General features: G+C 35.9%; 1 pseudogene; it reads right to left on the bottom strand.

Annotated features, from left to right (window-relative positions):
* Positions 1–1,024: 1,024 nt before the first annotated feature.
* Positions 1,025–8,937, bottom strand: part of LOC109678579 (pleckstrin homology domain-containing family A member 3 pseudogene) — a 127,061-nt pseudogene continuing 119,148 nt past the window's right edge.

The raw sequence follows: 8,937 nt of genomic DNA, 5'->3' as shown, positions 1-8,937 counted from the left end.
TCTGAGGCCACTTCTGGATATTTTTTGTATTAAGTCTATATTTTCTTTCTCATCCCATGCCACCCAGTCTCACACAGATCCAGCCATACTAAACTTCACTTTATTTTTTTTTATTGCATGCCTATATGCCATGGTGACATTGTAGCATGCTCTTCACTTCATCTGAAATTCAAGTTTTCAGTGTCTCTTCAGGTACTCACAGATCCCTTATATCCTCAATGCTTGCACAATGCATATTATGTGGTACATGCAATAAAGATTTGTTTAATGAAGAACATAGGAGAAAATAGCAGACACTGGGAGAGACAATGAGCATGCATTTACCCCCTATCAATCCTAACATGACTGTGTCATTGGACAAAGAAATGAACAACAAGAGATTGGAAAGGGATGTCTTGCTACCAGGAGGGAATTAAGTAGCATGCACTTGTTTGAATCTGATTTTGAAAAGAGAACATATTGTATGAATCATAAAGCATAGGTTTTCTTCTCCTATGCTCTTCACCCACACTTCATTCTAGCTAGAAAACATAAAGGCTTACTTGCACAACAAACAAACTATATATAGCAGCAAAGAACGCACTATTTTAGGGCATCTTCAAGGCAGAAAAGTTTGGGGGCAAGTAGGAGATCTGAAAGTTCAAATTAAAGAAAAAAATCTTTACTTCTTCATCTAGATTCTTCCATATTCTGTTGGGACAAGTTTGAAAAAGCCATACGGATTCTGTCTTGCTTTTCTTTCTCACTTTCCATTGACATTCCACATGCATCATGCTGTCGAAGCCCTGCTGATTCCTAAGTCATAGTTCAAATCATTGTTGGGTAAACCAATAGTGGATATCTTGGTAATTAAGGAAGGTTAACATATGGAATAGCTTCTCCATAAATCAAGTTAACCATATTAGGCAAACTTAGAGGAAAGCACTATTGTATGACCAATGGATTGTGTATCTGCATATCTACCATTTCATGTTCCAGAATGAGATTTGACATTTATCCTCATAAGAAAGCCTGTTGAGTTTTGTTTCATCTAATGGGGTAACTTTCTTTCAGCAACACAGCCACCACCAAGTCTAAAATGAGCAAACCATACACAAATTTTATTACGTTCTTGGCCATTACAGAAACAGATTCTTTATCCAGAAATTTTGTCAATTTGTCAGTTTCCTCTCTCTGATTTTGATTTACCCATATTTCAGTAATAAAAAAACTACCTCCCAGGATCAGCATGTGCTGGAATATGAATGTACTAAACCAAACATCTGAAAATCAGACAAATATAAATAGCAATACACTTCTTTTATTGTTGTTACAGCCAATGAAAAACTTTGACATTATAGAATTACCTAGATCACAGATTCTAACATAAAAAGACATCTGGAAACCAATGGAGGCATACTGCAAAGAAGAACAATAAACTAAGCCTAATCAAGAGCAATGTGAGTCCCCAGAAGCAAAAGTATACAGGAAAGGCCTCTTCCATTGGAAGGACATATGGGAATCAGAAATCAAGGCAGGAGGTGCCTCTGATGAAAAGGATGTGGGAGTCTTTGGTTCACTAACAACTGTAAGAAGATGTCAAAGATGGTTTTATAGTAAGGAGAACCATTCCCTATTTCCCCTGCAGCCATGAAGTATGGTCATTTGGCTTAAATTTCAAAGCCTACACACAATTCTTTATAATTCCATGGAGGAACGTTGCTAAATAAGGGTCAGGGGACTAAGGTTGTATTTGTAATATCAGGAGCAAATGTTGGAAGCTACTTTATGCTATCACATAAGGATGGTGAAACTCTTAAAGATATGCCAATTTAAATGCATTTATAGCCTCTTAACACATGGGATTAGTTCAGTCAACTGGTTTATCATATACAACAGTTTTCCACCAATGATAACTTTCTTCCTCCACTAAATTATAAGAACAACTTTTACAAAATATTTATTTCTCTTTTCTTTCTTTGCTTCTGTTACTGGTGCTTTTTGGGGCCATGTCCAAAAATAAATAAATAAATAAATCTTTGCCCAGATCATTGTCCCAAAGCATTTCCGCTATGAACTTTTCTTCTAGTAGTTTCATACTTAGGAGTCTTACATTTAAGATTTTATTCACTTTGAGTCAATTTTTGTATATATCGAGAGATAGAGATCTGGTTTTATTCTCCTGATTATAGGAATCAAATGAAGAGATTATCCTATCTCCAAAGTATATTCTTGGTGTCACAATAAAGCTGTAATTGTGTCAATTTATTTCTGGATTCTCAATTCTATGTGTCTGTTTTTTATGCCAGTAACTTCTTGTTTTGGTCACTATAGTTTCATAGTATTTTTTTGAAGTCAGGTATTGTGATACCTGCAGCTTTTTTCTTTTTGCTCAGGATTGCTTTGGCTATTTGAAGCCTTTTGTAATTCCATATGAATTTTAGGAGTATTTTTGTTAAGAATATCATTGGTATTTTGACACAGATGGTATTGAGTCTGAGATCCCATTGGGTTGTATGGACATTTTGACAATGTTGATTCTTCCAATCCATGAACATGGGATGTTGTTCCATTTTTCCACTGTCCTCTTGAACCTCTTTCATTAGTGCTTTATAGTTTTTATTGTAGATTTCTTCCATTACTTTCTTTAAATTTGTTTCTAAGCAGGTGCTCTACTACTTGAACCACTCCATCATCCCTAAAAGTATTTCTACAGCGTGGTTGCTTTCTTACTTTCCTTTTCAGTTTCTGATGGGATTATATCAAACTTAAAAGTTCTGTACTGCAAATGAAGCATCAACAAAGTTAAGAAACAGCTACTGAGAGCAGATCTAGAGGAAATCAGTCTGTTGAAAATATATCTGCACTCCCATGTTTATTGTAACACTATTCACAATAACCATGATATAGAATCAATCTAGGTATATATTGATGGATAAAGGAAATATGGTATATACACACAAAAGAATACTATTCAGCCATAAAAAGGAATTAAATCCTGTTGATTAGCAATTAAATATATTTTAAAAAATTAATTTCTTTGCACAATTTTCAGTTCCAAAGAGCTTTTGTAGAGATTTTTGTTTAGGGCTCTGATAATGATTGCTTAGTAACTAAGATGAGCACTACTAGAGTTTTCATACCTCATTTCATTAAGAAAAGTTTTTTTTTTTTTTTTTTTTTAGATTAGTTCTCTTATTTTTATACCACACACCAAAGTTCAACATGAAAACAAATGCCAGACTGCTCACTTTCCATGACTGGCACTTTCCCTCTAGTCTCCAAAGGTAGACCAGGGCCGCTCAGAGTAACCAATGGAAGCCAAGCTTGTGGCATTCCTACCAGCAGGTCTCAGAGTCATGGAGAATCTGGGGACTTCTTTACACAGGGGACTTGGAAGTGGTTTCCATACACTTCAATGTCCATATTAACAGTGGACAATTTTGTGTCCTAGAGGAATATACAATTGTAAGAAAATCATCCCAATTTTCTTTGTTTTCATAGTTTTAGAACTTTTCACCCTCATGCCATTGGCTCATGCTGTTTTCGGCCCTAAATTTCCAGGAAGAGACTGAAAAGTATAGTCTCAGCTCACTGGATCTGGGGATTTGATTTTCATATGTGATCAACATGAGGGGACAAGCTTATACGTTGTACATAATACGTGACTGACTCCAGCAAGCTGATTGAAAGGCTCTCACACAGACACGTTCAGACATTGTCATTGGATGCTGACTGGTGGTCAGCTCTTTTTCTGAGTTGGAAGGCCAACCCTTATTAGCCATGTGGGATCTCCAAGCAGTTATCATTTTTTTTCTTCTGTCTTTCTTCTTTCCAACACTGTGATAAAATTCTTGAGATTATCAGCTTGAGGGAGGGAAGATTTTTTTTTTTTTTTTTTGGTTCACAGTCTTAGAGATTTCAGTCCATGGTCACTTGGCTCCACTGTTTCTGGAAGAAAAAGTTAATGAACATTTCATCACATTGTCAGATATTCTATTTACAGAAGCAATTATTCTGCCTGCTGGTAATTTTAAGTTTTTCCTTACTTAGCACCACAAAATAATGGCATTCTTGATAAAAAATGTAAAGAAATAAATGAGTTGCATAATATACTGCTTTCATTATTTTTGAGTATCAAATCCACTAAATCTTTTACCTTTTCCAGTCTATGCACTCAAAACCATAATAGTGACAAAATCTGAGATTTCCAGTCAGCACAAGTCAATATATGTTTGCCCTGTGTTGCTTTTTGAGTTAACCAGTTTTTTGTTTGACATCACTGGAAAGTTAAGGTAGAAGTTGAATGACTGTGCATATAAATGCAAACTCAGTGTTTAGGGCGCAACTTATCCACAGCTCTCCACAGTCATATGACATTCACTTTTATTACCTCTCTTCGAACCATTTCACCTCAATTCTTCTTTAAATCAAGAGTCAGAAGTTGACACTTATTAACCTTGCCTTTACTGAATACCACCATGTCTTAGGTAATCAATGAGAAACAGTTGTGAGCCAAAAGAGACACATGGACTATGTACCTGTTCATGTTCTCTCTTTCCCATTTCTGTCATTTTTTCATATTTATTTCAGGACAGAAGAAATGTCCTCAATTAAATACACAAACTCTGTTCATTTATACACTGGGTGGGTGATTCCCCTAAAGAATTAGCCCCCAGTTAAGAATGTGACCTAAAACACTACATAAATCTCACATCCTACTTTCTGCTGTGCTATGTGTTATGCCTGTGAGCATGACCATACAGAACTGTGCATGTACAGTTGTAAAGAAAAGCTTCTTCCTTAGCAGGCATTAGAAGGAAAGGGGGACTCATATATAGTTAAATGAATTTGACCTTTACATTTTAATTGTTTTGTGAATATGAAAATTATTGCATCTTCAATAGTCAGAGCAGGAAGGGCACCTGGGCTTCAATTCCTTCTACTCCCTTATATTTTCATTCAAAAACTCAGTTACCAACTTGTTTGGTGTCTTTGTTCACACAGGGCTTGCTTGAGAATCAATGTCAGGGAAAGAAATAGTGATAAAATCTAAGCAGAACTCATATCTGGAGGCAAGTTCATTATTATGAAAATACAAGTTTAATTATGATGATAAATTATTATTATTCTAAATAGGCAAGCCTCTTTAAAAAAAAAAAACCCTCAATCATTTACTTAGGAAAATAACTATAATTTCTTCTTTAAAATACCAAAATTAACAAAAATACTTCTAATTCTCTGGAAACCATGGGAAAAGGGGACTAAAACACAATTGTCCATAAACATGTGCAGTTAAGATATTTTTAGCCTCTATGAGGAAGTGAGGCTTTTTTTCTTGGACAAAATGTCTATGATATAATCTGTTTCCACTTTTTGAATAAAAGTAAGTTGGATTTTAAACACTCTTACCTTCTTTCTATTTCTAAAATTGTCCAAAGACAATGTGAATCTTGTAAAATGGCCTAATGTCTAAAATCATTTGACAGCCAATGACTAATTCTAAACCTGATGTTCTGGAGTAATGTGTGGCCTAAACCATGCCAGAATGTCTTGTTTTATGTTTAAATGGTCACAGATTTAATAATGGGCTACAAAAAAGACTTGCATTTAACTACATCCTTTACTTTTAGAGCTCTCATCCAAGCATGCACAAACACAGGGGAATGCCATACGCTTTAAATTCACATGCATCATGGAAAAGCCCTACTCTGGGCTCTGTACACATTAACAAACTATGTCCCATTAGGTCAATGTAAAAATTAATTGTGAGATTCTTTTCAAATCCACATTGTTTCCTGGCTCTTTTGTGGGCTACTCAATTAGACACCTTTCAAAGCCTTTGTGTTGAACTAAACGCAGTTAATTGTTCCATTTCTGCATGGAGTGATTCATCTCCCAGATGTCTCAAACCTTTCAGCAGCTCTGCCCTACCAATATCTTGACATACAAAAATAGACTTATTTGGGATCTGGGCATAGGGGAGAGATTGGGAAGCAAATAGAGCAGGGTATTCTTTACCCCTGCCCTTTGGTATGATTAATCTTTAGTGAAAAAGGACTTCTGAATCATTCTCTTGACAGGACAACTCCCTCACCCTATCTGGCTCACTATGTGAGAAGCGATGGATGAATGCTTCCTTTTTTCCCTTCCTCCAGGTGCAGTCTTATTCACACTTAAGCCTGACAGCATATAATAGAATACTTGCCTGTCGCTTCAGTTCTGTACTCTTTTCTCTTCCAGTGTTTCTCATATGTTCACATCTCAGTGAAAGAGCCAGTCAAATTAAAAATGCACAAAACTCAATGATAGTTGCTTATTTCCTGGAATCAGTTTGTGTGTGTGTGTGTATTTTCTTACAGTAAACATGAATTCAGAGTAAACTCTATGAAGAAAGATCCATACAACTATAAATTTTCCAGTTAGCTTGAACTTTTTGACTTCAATTTTGAATTTTTGCTTGGTTTTTGAAATTTTTGTCCAATTTTTTTCTCTTTTACTCATAGTAAATAGAATCATTCATCCATTGTAACTATTTAGTATATAATAGTTAATGCTCTGGAATAGGGAGAGATATCCAGACCTGCCATATGTGGTTTCAATCCTATTTAAAGGAGCCAATAATGAACCATTATCTAATTTATTTTTAAATTGAACACAAGTTGGCAAAAATCTTCTGATTTAAAATGAGGTGAGAAATTGGTTGAGAAAAACAATGGCTTAATTTCATATGGATCCATACCTAGAATAGTCTGGTCTGTACTGAAAATAATTAAGCTAAACATTATTGACCTTCGTTTCAGTTGTCTGAAGATAGACATTGAAACTGCAGTGTGAAGTGATCAGAGGAAGTGAGTTAGGGGTGATCAAAGGAAGGAAGGAAGGAAGTCTCTTGGGGGTGTATTATCAAGCAAATTACCACTGTAGGCAGATAGACCATGGTTCCAATGGGAGTTTCAAGAGGCTCTATGAAGCCTGCAACTCAAAAGTTACCCCATTTGTGGAGAAAAAAAGCTGGAGTGTTTATACACTGACATGTACCAGCCAGTAGTTGACTGCTGCTTCCAACAGATTTAATTAAATTAGTTTACCAAAGCAGTGTAAACTCTGATGACCAATCAGTCGCCAGGTAAATCCATAGAGATGCTGTTGTTGAAGGGTTCCTGGAGAACACTAGGATAGCAGGGCACCAGCACTGTCTATCTGTCTTTTCAGTTTCTGAAACTTTAGCAGGAATGATTATGAGTTTTAAGATGGTTACTGAGACCCTGCACTGCTATAACATCTATGGAAAAAAACCCTGACTTTGAAATGTAAGTTATACTTGACTTTTTATTTTGTTGCATTAACATTTCTTACTGCCTTTCTCTGTTCTGACTTATTAACCACTGGCATGGCCAATTAGCCTGAGATCACTCTAAGAGAATCTGTTTATTTCTTTTTCCATGTTCAGTGCCAATATTTTCCCTGAACCATTTGAGAGTAATACACTAACCTAATGTCCCAATACCTTGAATATTTTAGTGTATTTTATGTAAATAGAATGTTCTCTCAACCAAATAGCTACACTATTCCTATTAAAATTAGGATAGTCAAACCTTGAGATTTCACTCAAATTTTCTGATTGCCTCTGTAACAACCTTCATAGAAAAATGACTCATTTCAGAATCACATGTTGCATTGTAGTTCTTACACCTCTGCGTTCCTGGTTTTCAATCTCTTTGAGGTCCTCAATAATTTTTTAACTTTTAAAGTCTTTACATTTAGTTTATAGGATTCCCTTCAATTTGGGTTGTGTTTGTCTTATTTTTCTTCATGATTAAGTCAATCCGTGGATCACTGGCAGAAATAGTTGCGAATTAATGATGTGTTCTCATTATTTCATACTTGTGTCACATGATCTTCATTTGTCTCATCCCTGCCAGAGTTAACTTTGATTATTTGATGAATATGGTATCTTCCAGCCATCTCTATTGTAAAATTATTGTTTTACTTTTGTATTTAAGAAATATCTTGAGGGGAGATACTTTGAACGTATGTGCATATCTCATTACTCATCAAAATTTAATTATTCATCTGTTTTTAAATTTATACACAGAAGATGGAATATTCTCTTCGATTCCTATTTGAGCTATTGGCTCATCATCTTTACTATCCTATAGATCCTATTCTCAGCTTATCATAGCTTGGGCCAGCAGGAACCACTTCTATATGGCTCATCTATCCCTTCCACATGTCCCATCAGTCTTTGAGCACTTCCTGGGAGGACTTTTAAAGCTAAGCAGCTAATCATTTTTTTCTTTTACTATTCATATGTGCATACAAGGCTTGGGTCATTTCACCCCCCTACCCCCACCCCCTCCCTTACCACCCACTCTGCCCCATTCCTCTCCCCCCCACCCCCTCAATACCCAGCAGAAACTATTTTGACCTTATTTCTAATTTTGTTGTAGAGAGAGTATAAGCAATAATAGGAAGGAACAAGGGTTTTTGCTGGTTGAGATAAGGATAGCTATACAGGGCATGGAATCACATTAATTTCCTGTGCATGTGTGTTACCTTCTAGGTTAATTCTTTTTGATCTAACCTTTTCTCTAGTTCCTGGTCCCCTTTTGCTATTGGCCTCAGTTGCTTTTAAGGTATCTGCTTTAGTTTCTCTGCGTTAAGGGCAACAAATGCTAGCTAGTTTTTTAGGTGTCTTACCTATACTCACCCCTCCCTTGTGTGCTCTCACTTTTATCATGTGCTCAAAGTACAACCCCATTGTTGTGTTTGCCCTTGATCTAATGTCCACATATGAGGGAGAACATAAGATTTTTGGTCTTTTGGGCCAGGCTAACCTCACTCAGAATGATGTTCTCCAATTCCATCCATTTACCAGCGAATGATAACATTTCGTTCTTCTTCATGGCTGCATAAGATTCCACTGTGTATAAATACCACATTTTCTTAATCCAT

This window comes from Castor canadensis, chromosome 5 (assembly GCF_047511655.1).
Source record: "Castor canadensis chromosome 5, mCasCan1.hap1v2, whole genome shotgun sequence".
Taxonomy (NCBI): domain Eukaryota; kingdom Metazoa; phylum Chordata; class Mammalia; order Rodentia; family Castoridae; genus Castor; species Castor canadensis.
Note: the sequence above shows the minus strand (reverse complement) of the source record. Positions and strands in the feature narration are given on the sequence as shown.